This window comes from Callithrix jacchus, chromosome 7 (assembly GCF_049354715.1).
Source record: "Callithrix jacchus isolate 240 chromosome 7, calJac240_pri, whole genome shotgun sequence".
In the NCBI taxonomy this organism is placed as follows: domain Eukaryota; kingdom Metazoa; phylum Chordata; class Mammalia; order Primates; family Cebidae; genus Callithrix; species Callithrix jacchus.
This window is the reverse complement of record NC_133508.1, coordinates 33,937,508-33,950,570: the sequence shown is the minus strand read 5'-3', so window position 1 is coordinate 33,950,570 and position 13,063 is coordinate 33,937,508. Positions and strand designations below refer to the sequence as shown.

Below are 13,063 nucleotides of genomic sequence, written 5' to 3'. Positions count from 1 at the left end.
TACTAATTTATCTTTTAGTGTTTTAACCTCAAATGTGACTCAACCATCAAACTATTGTAAGAATAGTTGCAGGGACCACAGAATAAAGCTAAAGCAGAGACCAGAGATAATTTATGTGGATTGCAAATTACTTACAATTCAACATTTGAGTGGACCACTTCTATCACATATTCCTAAGGAAGATTTTTATAGGGAAGAAGAGTTTTAAATAACAAAGATCACATTTTGAGAATAAGGAAAAACTTTTATATTTTGCTTATACATATAATGCATTTGGGAAGATGAATACTGACATAATGTAATATGCAAAGCATAACTTAGAGGATCGCTACACTTCTCTCCACCTCCACCTGTTTCTCCATCTAAATCCAGGTAGTTTTTTCACTAAATCCAGGCAATTTTTTCAGCCAGTGATTACAAATATATGCAGCCTATTCTTGCTGAATGAAGAGTATATTTCCTATTTTTGCTGCCAAATCTGGTCTCCAAGAGCCTGAGTCCTATGAGCCTTCAACCCTGTTGAGCTTTCTCCCTTTGTAATAATGGTTCCTTGCCATCCTAATCAATATTACTTGACAATTATAGAGCTTGCTTCTGTATGTCCTGGGTGTATATTTAATCAAAAATTACTGTGCTTTGTCCCCTTTATATAATTTTTGAGTATCTACAATTTATGATGCTTTTGAACTTTTTTCTTGTTCTGGTTAAATTGTTATTTAATTTCCCTTTAAAAATGCAGTTTGCTCTTACAATATGTCACTCATTTCCAGTGTAACAGGAGATATAATATATATCTATATAAGGTGTATTTTTAATTCTGTAGGGATAGCCTCCAGAGTGTCCCACTAATGTGGACATCTGATTTAGTCTCTATATAAACCTAACTTTTTTTAAAAAAAAAAAGAGAGAAATAACAGTTTATTAAAGTTCATTCATTTATCTGTCCTTCAGAGAAAAGGAGTGAAGTGAAACAAACGGATAGACATATTACAGTTTGCAAACCAAAGATAAAGTTCTGGACAAGACCTGGGAAATACACGTGTGGCAGGTGCCCTAAAAACTTGCTGCATCTCCAACCACAAAATGTCATATTTTTCAAAAGTCCTGTTTTTTGTATTTTTTGCAGACCAGGTTTCAGCATTTTGCATATGACAGAAGAAAGGCAGCTATTTTCAATTCCAAACTTTTCCAATTTGGGTTGTTGAAATTGTGTTCATAGGGTGGAATGAGCAAAGAAGTGGAATTCAGGTTACTTGCATCCTCATCTGCCTGCTTTTATTTTCTTTTTCTGAGATGAAGTCTTACTCTGTCATCAGACTGGAGTGCAGTGATGCAATCTCAGCTCACTGCAACCTCTGCCTCCCGGGTTCAAGCAATTCTCCCTCAGCCTTCTGAGTAGCTGGGACTATAGGCACATACTACCACACCCGGCTAATTTTTGTATTTTTAGTAGAGATGGGGTTTTACCATGTTGGCCAGGATGGTCTCGATCTCTTGACCTCATAATTCACCTGTCTCGGCCTCTCAAAGTGCTGGGATTACAGGCATAAGCCACCATGCCCAGCCATCTACATTCTTTTAAGTAATTTGGGATTTTGGTCAAAACTTCAACTCCTTGAGCTTTAATTCCTTCATTTTTAAAACTGAAGATTTGGACTAGATTACTGACTTTCAAATGGGTTTGTTGTAACCTCTGGTCAGGAACAGTACCTCACTGGGTTTGGGGAGTGGGAAAGGCCACCAGTGTCAGCCCCCACCACCACCTCCACAGTTGTTTTAATCACTTTTGTACTTTGGGATCCTTCATAAATTTTTGACTTTAAAAGGTGGTTTTGAGTATTTAGGAAAAAGTTGTAAATATTCTGGCTTAGGTGGTTTCCAAAGTCCCTCCTAGTTTAACATTCCATGATTCTATGTACCTCCTCACTGCCCTACGTCTGGCAGGCTAACCCCTTACCTTCTGTGAGGCCCATGTGGAAAGCACCCCACCTGTTTTCATCTTGATTACCAAACACAGGGCTTGGCAAATCATAGAATTCAGTGAATGTCTGCCAAATGGATGAGTAGGTGAGTGAGGTATCCCCCATTGGACCTTGCATGCACTAGCTCTTCAATATCTCAACAAACTCTTTTTCTTTAAAAAAAAAAAAAAAAAAAAGTCTGTCAAATGTGGTGTTACTGCTGGTGATCATTAGACTTGTCAGCTTACATAAAACTAGAGATATGATGGCACTTTCTGCCTCCAGCTGTGGAAAGAAGGCTGGCTCAGCCCTCCTTCAGTATCCTAACCACACCATTTTCAGGGAAAATGGAATTGCATGGCAGGGTCTCTGAACTTGCTGTCTCTGTGATTGTGCTGCTGCATTTTTGTCTTTCTGGGCTTGTCCCTTAGCTATGTGTCCTTTGGCTGCATGTCCAACATCGTCCATTGTCTGTGCTCAGTGGCCGTCAGAAGTGGGTTCTTTCTTGTCCCATGGTCCAACTTGGTTACAGCTACCTGTAGAAATTAAAAAATTGCATCCCCCTTGGACCTGGATCTGAAAAGAGGACCATTGTCTAGGCAGATGGTCTTTCTGTCATATGGGATGTTTCCTGAGGAAGCAGTACACCCTGGAAACATGTGGCTAGGGACTGAGCCACTGTGGAAAAGCCAGGTATGGAGGTCAGTAGGAACAGAGAGCTCCCTGCATAGGGCTGCAGTCTCTGGTTTCTACCATCATGTGGCACTTCCCCTCTTTACAAGTAAGACACGTAGGCGTAGGCATGGTTGATTGCTTGTCAGTTGGGTTGAGCCCCTCCCCAGTGACTATATTCATGGCACTGAACAGCCTGGCCTCTTCTCAGCAGTGTGGAAATCATGGCACAGGCACAGCAATGGGGCCAAGAGACTGGTGTGGGATCCATGTGGTATCTGGTATCTGTCATCTTCTGTAGCACTTACGTTCTTCCTGTGGAGATGGCAGAAGCCGGCATTTTTGTCTTTCATTTAATCCATCTGGCCTCTCTATGTTGTGTGTATCTGTCTGGATCAAGATGGAGCTTTGTATTCTGGGACCCATTATCTCTGAGACCCTACCTGAGTTTGACAGGTCAGGGCATTGACAATCTGCTCCCTCTTCTATGCAAATTACATATCCAGCCTGGCTCTCAGCAAGAGACTTCTAGTTTCCCCATGATAGATCAGTTTCTATTGCTACCAAGAAAGTGCATGCAGTAAGATTGCTTTGTTTTCTTTTTAAAAATACATTAATTCTACTTTTTCATAATTAAAAGTTACCAGAAATTGTCAGCCCTAAATTCAGTTTTGTAACAGCTTTTTGTTAAGGTTGAGGAAGTGAAACAGCATAACCAAATATCTCCTATTAATTGTAACTATTCATTTTAAGATACATAAAGTTCAGAATTTTAAATGTGACAAACTTTCTGCCTTGCAAACATGAAGGCATAGTCTTCAAATGTGAAGACGGTAGCTTGCATACTTTTCTATACAGCTCTTATTAGGAGATAAGAGAAAAACACTTTTCTAAAATTTGCATAATTTAGGTTTTCAGTATGAAATTTGAAGAAACTGAATTTACATTATTTTTAAAATTTTTTTTTCTTTTTTGTGGAGATGAAGTCTCACTGTGTCACCAGGCTGGAGTGCAGTGGTGCAATCTTGGCTCAATGCAACCTCCGACTCCCTGGTTCGAGTGATTCTCCTGCCTCAGCCTCCTGAGTAGCTGAGACTACAGGCACACACCACCACGCCCAGCTAATTTTTGTATTTTTAGTAGAGATAGGGTTTCACCATGTTGATCAGGATGGTCTCTATCTTCTGACCTTGTGATTTACCTGCCTCGGCCTCCCAAAGTACTGGGATTTCAGGCGTGAGCCACTGCGCCTGGCCTGAATTTACATTATTAAATCAACTAATACGAGCGCTTCCAGGGGAATTTTGTTTTTGTTTTATAGCTATGAAATAACATATTGCATTTGCTATCTCAGATTTTCTTCTCTCAGCATTCTACCCTCTCCTACCCGCCTTCTATCACCACCTATTTCAGCCAAAGTAACGCAAACTAAGTATAATTTTATCATAAGCTAAACCCAATAGCTTACAGTAAATCTATTTTAGAAGAATTTGGGATCAGATTTCAAAGTGAGAGTACTTTGTGAACTGTTTCCTATTTGGTTAATTCATTTTAGTGGATAATTCCATGTTTTTCTATAACAATACTTGTTCTGAAATGCTAGGAAGAAGAATAACCTATCACATCATTTTATGCTAATAAAATGATACATATACTTAATCTGTAGTTTAAGAAAAGGAGCTTTGATTAATTTTTAGGTTTCTGATCATAGTATGGGTGTATGGATGTGTGATAGCCAAAGGTATTCCTTACGTTTCTTTTTCTAGGTAAAATGTAACTTAGCAGAAAGTTCAATGAAAAGTCATTTATCTGAAGGGTCTGAATGATAGAATCCTCATTTCTAACCATTTTTTAAGACGAAACAGTATTTATTTATTTGACTAAGATTACACTTAGGGTTGAAATCTTAGAATGCATAGCTTCTGATTCTCAGTTTTATGGTTTTTCTAGAATATGAAGCACACTTCCAAACAGGAAAGCCCATTGTGCTAAAAACCTACTGCAAAGTATTTAAGTGCATACCTAAAATCTGATATTTAGGTTATTATTTCCTAAGGACTTGTGGTTGGGAGGATGATTTAATCTGGTGGGTAAACAAGCTCTTGATAAGGAGTGTGGTTCAGTTCCTTTGTAGTGTGCATGTTAGTGTGGCACCCGGGGTGGGGGTGGGGGACATGGGAGATGCCAAATGAGGTGGAATTAGGGAGGAGAGGAAAGTAGAGGAGGACATTTCCAGAAGAGAGATATTGCTTGAGTTGAGTATTACTGCTTGAGAGTCTTCAACTAGACACATGAAGAAATATGGAACATAGGAAATGGGGAACATCTCTGGGCTGCAGTAGTTCTATTAGGTTGGTGGGTATGGGCAGTTCAGAGCATAGTGAGGAGTAAGGTTTAAGATGTAGGTGCCTGTCATCCCAGCACTTTGGGAGGCTGAGGCAGGTGGATCACTTGAGGTCAGGAGTTCGAGACCAGCCTGTCCAACATGGTGAGATCCCATCTCTACTAAAATACAAAAATTTGCCAGGCATGATGGTACATGCCTGTAATCCTAGCTACTTTGGAGGCTGAGGCACAAGAATTGCTTGAACCTAGGAGGCAGAGATTGCAGTGAGCCAAGATCGTGCCACTACACTCCAGCTTGGGCTACAAAGCAAATTCCATCTCAAAAAAAAAAAAGGTATAGGCAGAGAGCAGATCACAGACTATTTAAAATTACTTGCATTTCAAATAAAATAATACGATTGTTGGGACTGTGGGGTAGAGGATGGCTTATCGGTATAGGATGGTAAATAGCAACACCAGGGCAAGAATCTCATTTCTGTGATAGTAGTGCCAGGTGAGTGATGATTCTTGGAAATACCAGAGCAAAGGAAGAAACTGTTTACGGGCCTAGCATCTCGCACGCAAAGATGGATATTGATGATGTGATTTCTCTCATTAGCACTTCAAGGCTCAGAAACTTGGAATCATCATCTCACTGTGTCACCATTCCATTACCAAGCTCTCTTAGTTTTTTCACATGTAATCTAATCTCACCTCTTCCAGTCCAGGCCTGACCCTCATTATTTAATATCAGAAGGTATTGTTAGGGTCTACCAACTGGGCCTCCTGCCTCTAGATGTGCCCAGTGAGCTCTGCAGTCACCGTCTGATTCTTACAGCCCTTCAAGTGTTTGTGCTTATCTGAGATTTTTTTTAGTATAAAGTACTTTTTTGACATCAGGAAATTTTTGTGGATCACCCAATATTGATTATGTTTCATGGTAATTAAGAACACTGGCTTTTGGACACAGGGAGGGGAACATCACAAACTGGGGTCTGTTGGGGGTGGGGGGCTAGGGAAGGGATAGCAGGGGGTGGGGAGATTGAGGAGGGATAACATTAGGAGAAATACCTAATGTAGGTGACGGCGGGGTTGGAAGTAGCAAACCACCATGGTATGTGTATACCTGTGTAACAATTCTGCAAGAGCTGCGCATGTACCCCAGAACTTAAAGTATAATAATAATAATAAAAAGAACATTGGCTTTTGAGGAGCAGGCATTCTGATTCCTCACACACAAAAAGGCAAAATAAAGCATTGTTAGCCATTCAGTAATTTATAATCCTGACCGTTTTTATGTTGTTAAAAGAGTCTGAGCAGTGGCCTGTAGTCTCTTTCTTTGGCCATAAATAATAGTTTGTATGTTGTTCAAACAGACATTGTGTTTGTTAAGCTTACTCCTTGATTGAAATAAAATTCTTAGTGGCAATTCCAACAGTAAGGGTTATGAGTGCTGTCATTTCGATTATGTAGCTAGACCTTCGGTCAGAATTGGTTTTTAAAAAGCCTTAAGCTTCTTTTTAAATTGTCCCCATGGACAGAAAGCAGCATCCGCTGTGGGCCATCATTTGAATCTTAAAATCAATTGGACACTAAAAGTGAATTTGCACAGGTTCAGAAAATTGAGGGTGTGACCCTCATTGTGCCTGCTCTGCAACGTTGTCTTGGGAAGGGAGGGATAATGGAGGTGACATTCTACCATTATCTGTGGGAGCATTTTACCTGCTTCGTTTGGGGGGATGGGTTAAAGAGAAGTTTAGAATGTCAAGTAAAAGTGAAGAAAGGCTTTTGGTAATAACTCTTTAAAAGAGTGATTCTATTGTTTTTCTTCCTCCACCCACATATATTGAAAAGTTTTTTTAAAAAATGAAATAAAGCTATTTTTAGAGTAGAGTGTCTGAGGAGTCATCTGTTTGAACTTTCTTCCAGTTGCTGAAACCACTCTACAGTACCACTAATAAATGTCACCTGATTCTTTCATAGCTTTTTACCTCCTCACAGTCTTCATCCTATCAGTTATTATTCTCATCCCACATGTTAGTCTAAAAGCTCTAAGTCTTCCTGTCTCATGCCAGCTTTGTGTGTGTGTGTGTGTGTGTGTGTGTGTGTGTGTGTATGTGTGTGTGTCTGTGGTTTCATTTTTTTGGTGTTCAGAAAAAGCTAAGTTTTTCTGCTGCCAGGAGCTCATCATTCTAATGTTAAAAGTCAGAGTCCAGAACAGCAGATCCTGTTATTCAACACCATCTGTGTGTCACTAGCTGTTCATTTCCTACATCTTTCTTCCTCTTCCAAAGTCAAAGTATTCCATCAAAATAAGAAATAAAAATAATATTTACGTCCCCAGTATTCTTGATTCCTATGCAGGAGTTTGCAGTGGCTGAAAGTCCACTCCTCATTTATTTTTGTTACCCTTGTTTTTCAACTAACACTAACAGAAATTGGTAGTGCTTAATGTATATGCTAAATCTAGTGAAATTGTCTATAATGAATGTTTCATTTTAACTTAAAAGTCTTGTTTTAAGAAGATAGCTTATAAAGACTGAGTCATCCTGTGTAGAATTTTTATGTCTGATCCTTTATATTTCAATGTAAATTGTAAATTGCTCAAGAATCTGTGTTCCTAAGTATTTCTAATACTAGGGTAGTTCATTGTTAATAGGGTGCAGCAAAGTGCAGTTCTTCATATTGCTGGCTGCTTATTCAGTCCTTCATTTACTTGCTCAGTGAATATTTAATAACGCTTTTTGGGGCCTCTCCCTTAGAGGAGAGTATTGTTGAGTTTTAAATAAGAAGTAATACTATGTTGTTTTGGTGTTGTATATCTCTATTTATACCTATTGAACAATTCATTTAAATCTAGTAGCAAATCTAAACAAATTATTTACATCTAGTAAAATTGCCAAAGCTACCTAAAATGATATTTACTGCTAAATTATACACTTGTGACAAATAACACAGTAGATATTCCACAGTTGCTCTAACACTTGCTTTATGCAGTGTACCTATTCACATGATTTCAGCTGCATGTAATAGAAAATGCAATTCAGACCAACTCAAACAACAGGGAAATATATTTTCCTGTATAACTTGAGTCTAGAGTTGGGTAGCTTCAGGGAGATTTCTCCAAAGACCCAACATTTTTCTGCCCCTTCTGCTCTGCTATCCATGAGTCAGCTACCCACAGGATAATTCCATAATTCAGCTATCTATAGGGTACTTTGAGGGCTCAGAGACCTTTAACTGTCATTCCTGTCCAACAGAAGGGAATGAACCCTTCCTAAGCATGGAATATGTCCATTGAGTCCATTGGGGCCATTCTTGGTCTGATGACCTTGGACTGACAAATCTGCAGGGGGTATTGTATCCATAAACTTAGTAATGAATTCGCCCCTTGGAGCTAGGTTGCATTCCTAAACACAGAGTTCTATTAGGAAGAAGAAAGGGAGAAATGGATTTTGGATAATCAGCCAACAGAAATCATTACAGTATCAACAGTAGCATCACTTCTCAATGGGGGAAAAAAATAGACTCTAACGACTTTGAGGCTTTGAGTCAACTTTGAGCATAAAATGTTTGTAAAGTTTAGATAGAAATAGATTATTTATGGCAGAAGTTGCAGAACTTTGCACTTCAATGAAAACCCGAAGTCATTTTCTCCATCATAAATGCCCGATCCACATAAATGCCCGATCTTTTCCAAACTTCTTGGTGATCCAGTCCTAACATGATACCTTTCAGAGTTGGGTGGCTTAATTTGTAATATGGACTAGAATTTTAATTGAGCTGCATTTGCATCTGTTGAAAACATGGTAATTAGGTACGTCTTAATTGCAGAATGACTGTGCCACATTAAAGAGAAATAAGCAGCTTCATTCTACACCTTCTTTAAAAAAAGAAACTTGAAAGTACTTGTCTTTATAGGTAATCACATAGAAATGTAGCTGATAGTTCAGTGCATAGAGCAGCTTAAATAGGCAAAAATGTTGTCTAAAATAGAAATTTCTGTTTGTTTAGAAGGAGATAATCATCTTTCTTTGTGCAGGCTGTCTGCAAAAGGAAAGCAAGTAATTCGTCAAAATGAGCAAAATTAAAGAGAAAAAATCAAGATATGTATATAGCACTTAAAATAGTACATTATCTAAATGTAGCTTTAGGATTAGTTCTTGCCTTGTAATTTGCTGTATGAACACAATAGATCAAGCCATTTATTGCCGATATATTACTAGTACTTTTCTTACTTGAAAAATTGTTTCTATGAATGTGTGGTTTTCTTAGTTTAAGGGAATAAAGATATTTTACGTATCTAATTATAAAGCTTGTATTCAATGTACAGATTTGTTTTAACACTTAAAATCTGACTAGTACATCATTGACCTTGATATGTATATTTTTTCAAAAATTAACCATGTGTAACCAATTTATTTGAACTTTTAAAACTACAATGTTTCTGCATAGGAGCAGGGTAAAGATTATTTTTCTCTATCAAATAATTTCAGAGTTTGAAGTATATATAATTCAGTACTTTAAAAGAACATCTTATGTTTGTACATATGAAGCTACATATTGCTAAATATTTTTAATTAGTTGGCATTCAAAGGGATTAGTTAAATCAGTACACCCCCAGAAGAGTTTCTGTGATAATGTATTATCTAAATTAGAATGTTCAGAACAAGCATAAAGAATCCTCCAAAAGTGTCATTTTAAACAGTCCACTGGCTTGGGGCATGAAATAGAGGTAGGAGTTTTAATTTCATAAAATGAGGATACAAAACCTTAAGCTAATAAATGAATTTATACTAACTTTATTTCACATACTTTAGAAAATAAGTTGTGTTACATACACCAGAAAATTATTTTGAATATGAAAAGAACTGGCAACAAACATGACTTCAGCATATAGTGAGCTGTGAAGGCACTGCCATTATTCTGTTCCCAAGCCAAGAGCCAACATATGCCCCTTGAACTTCTGCCAAAACGATTAGGCAGAAAACTAACAGAATTGCTACTGATAGTTCCATTCATGATTTATGATAATGGTTGCTGTGGAAGACTAAATCATTTACATTTATTGAACTCATTTTTCTGTTTATAGTTTCAGACATTGTAGAGGGCTGTAAAATCTATTAGATGATGCATATAGCAGTAACAATAATAGCATGAAAATATACCAGAAACCAATTAGAGCTAAAGCAAATACCACGAGCATTCTTACCTAATGTTACTGTAGCTGGATTGTGGCTAGTCTTGTCAGGTTTGATTACAGGCATTTTTCTAAAGCTAGAAGAATGGCGATACCTGGAAATTAAAATTTGGTTGGGATAATGTCAGAAGTCAGTTTTTACCAGTAGTCTTTCATTTACACAGCCATTTATGAGCAGCTGCTGTTTGCCCCATCATCTTCATTTTAAGAGCTTAGAGAATAGGAGGGAAACATGTACGTGATGTCATATGAGAAGTGCAGTAATAATAGATTTTACAAAGAAAGGGCTATGGAAGTATAGGTGAAAGGAGGGTTCTATGCAGGAATTATAGAAAATTCACTAGCATCCATTTATTTGTCTTGGGTATACCAATAGACATAGGTTTTTATAGCTCCAGAGAACTTTTGGGAATTGATTCTGTAATGAGTTGATCAATTGTCTGAAACTTGTGGCCACACCCATATCTCAAAGTGTTGAAGTGTTGAAGTAGCGGTTCACAAGCAGATAGAGCACAGCCATGTTCAAGGGTATAAGCAACACACTACAACCCTGCTTGAGCTATAGTTACATTCTTTGGGGGAGCACTCATTTGAAAAGGCTGCACATAGTTAGCAAGCCCTTGAGCCAGTTGCCAGGATATTCTTTCCCTGCACTGTATACAACACAAGAAATTGTAGCCTGAACTCAGTATTATTTGTAAGGTTATGGATTTTCACTATGTCACTAATTGTAACTGGCTTTTTCTAATAAACCTGCACAATTCTATTTAGAGAGGAAAGGGAGCAAATTTTCTTAAAAGCTACCATGTCCTTTGAAGGAAGAGAATGGCTTACAATGAGATAACTTGCAATAGAGAGGGAGGCTAACCTTTCTGAAGTCATTTATATGCTTGCTAGCCAGTCCCATATTCCCAGTATACATTTGATCTAGTTTCTTGAGCGATTTTATCATTATGAGCCACAAGTCACAGTGACCACAGAGGACTGACAATTGGTTTCTGAAATGCAGTGCTGACTGCTGGAATTATCTTCTGGGCAGACTGTGTAGTGACTTGGATGATAGATTACCCAAATATATGCTGTACAAAGTGTGGAATCAGGCAGTCACAAACAGAGTTGATCAAAGAATGCATGAAGGTCATGTACTGCAGGAAACTGAAGTTGGTGTAGAAAATCTCCAAAGTAGCTTCCAGATTTAGGCACAGAGATGTTTTTACTCTTTGTCTCTACCTGGAACATGACCTGCTGGGAAATGTGTTGACTTAAGCTTTTAATCAAATGTCTTAAGAAAAAGAATTCTGAGCTTTGTTTTTTGCATTATGACAAATGGCTGGCTTTTTTAACAACAACAACAAACAACAACTGTATTACTTGGGCATAGCTGTCCTATCACTTGATAGTCTCTGTTCAGATTCGTGAGGGTTTAATGGCAGAAATGTAAGATATCAGGACCATTTCAGCTGGTCTTATTATACCCATGATAATTGTGTATTGCTAATGAAAATGTTCCTTGCACTGAGCGTGGTAGCTCACACCTGTAATCCCAGCACTTTGGGAGGCTTAGGTGGGTGGATCACCAGAGGTCAGGAGTTTGAGACCAGCCTGGCCAACATGATGACAACCCGTCACTACTAAAAATACAAAAAAATTAGCAGGGTGTGGTGATGGACACTTGTAATTCCAGCTACTCAGGAGGCCGAGGCAGGAGAATTGCTTGAACTCAGGAGGGAGACATTGCAGTGAGCCAAGATCGTGCCATTGCACTTCAGCCTGGGCAAAAAACAACAAAACTCCATCTAAAAAAAAAAAAGAACATGCTCCTTGCTGGTGGAAAGGCAGGACTGAATTTTACTGAGGCTATAGTAACTTGATTTATAGGACAGTTCTTTGCAAAAGTTTGGGAAGAGGCTAAACCATTCTGTTTGACTCTTTGTTACAAGAAACTCAAAAATATCGATTCATACTTTTTTTATTGATGCTGGAAAAGAAAAATGACTTCAGAATTCAAGGATAAATTAACCGTAAGCCCCTATAATTCTCATTGTATTTGGAGGAGAACTTTAGGTGACCAGTCGCAAAAGAAGATTTCTGAGAATGGCTGTTCATATTTGCCTTCCTGCTTCTTACTCAATAGAGAAACGCTTAAAGCTCTTTTGGTAGGTAGAAACCTACTTCACTTACTTGTCATTCTTTCAACGGCAAAAACTTTGGGGTATTGAAGTGCCCTTGGACCATGTGCTTATGAAGTGTTGATTCAAGGAATGGAACATTGTTATCACTAAGTAGATCTTTTATCTGCAAAGTCCAGAGAAGTGAGCTTATTGATTTACTTATTTTCATGGCCTCCTCTACCTCTGTTCAGATGCCATGGTGCAGATAGGCATGCAAGATTGTTTAGGATTGGAACATATAGTAGCATTTACTTCTTATGTTGGCCTTATGCAAAGAAAAGTTACAGAGGCTGTGCAGAGCCAAAATAATCTGCTCTTCTGCGTGCAACAATTCTAAATGGGTATGTTTGGGAGCCTGAGGAGAGAAGTCCTACTGACTCTGAATGGTGTAGTCCAGCAAATTAATGAGGGGCCAGAGTGTATGTGCATTATTCTTACCCAAGAAGAAAGGAAGCCCTTTGGGAAGGGCTGCTTGTTTTCTTTATTTTCATCTTGTAAATATAGTTCACTGGACCCTTAGAGGTCTGTGTTGTATAACAAGGTCTTGCTGGGCCCCACAGTAGTGTACAGTCTGATTCCTAGAGGGTGTTTCTGTGGGTGCATCGGCATCCCACCAGGAAGCTGCTTCTCTACGACTGACTTGGCACACGATCCTCACCAAAGAGGCATCCACATCACATATTCCATTTTAATTCTACTCAAAGTTAAACATCATTGCAGTCCATGTTGCTGAC

The 13,063-nt window shown here is 38.4% G+C and overlaps 1 protein-coding gene across 50 annotated transcripts in view; it reads left to right on the top strand.

Moving 5' to 3' along the window:
• Positions 1 to 13,063, top strand: part of PARD3 (par-3 family cell polarity regulator) — a 716,461-nt gene that overhangs the window by 490,426 nt on the left and 212,972 nt on the right. The window lies entirely within an intron of this gene.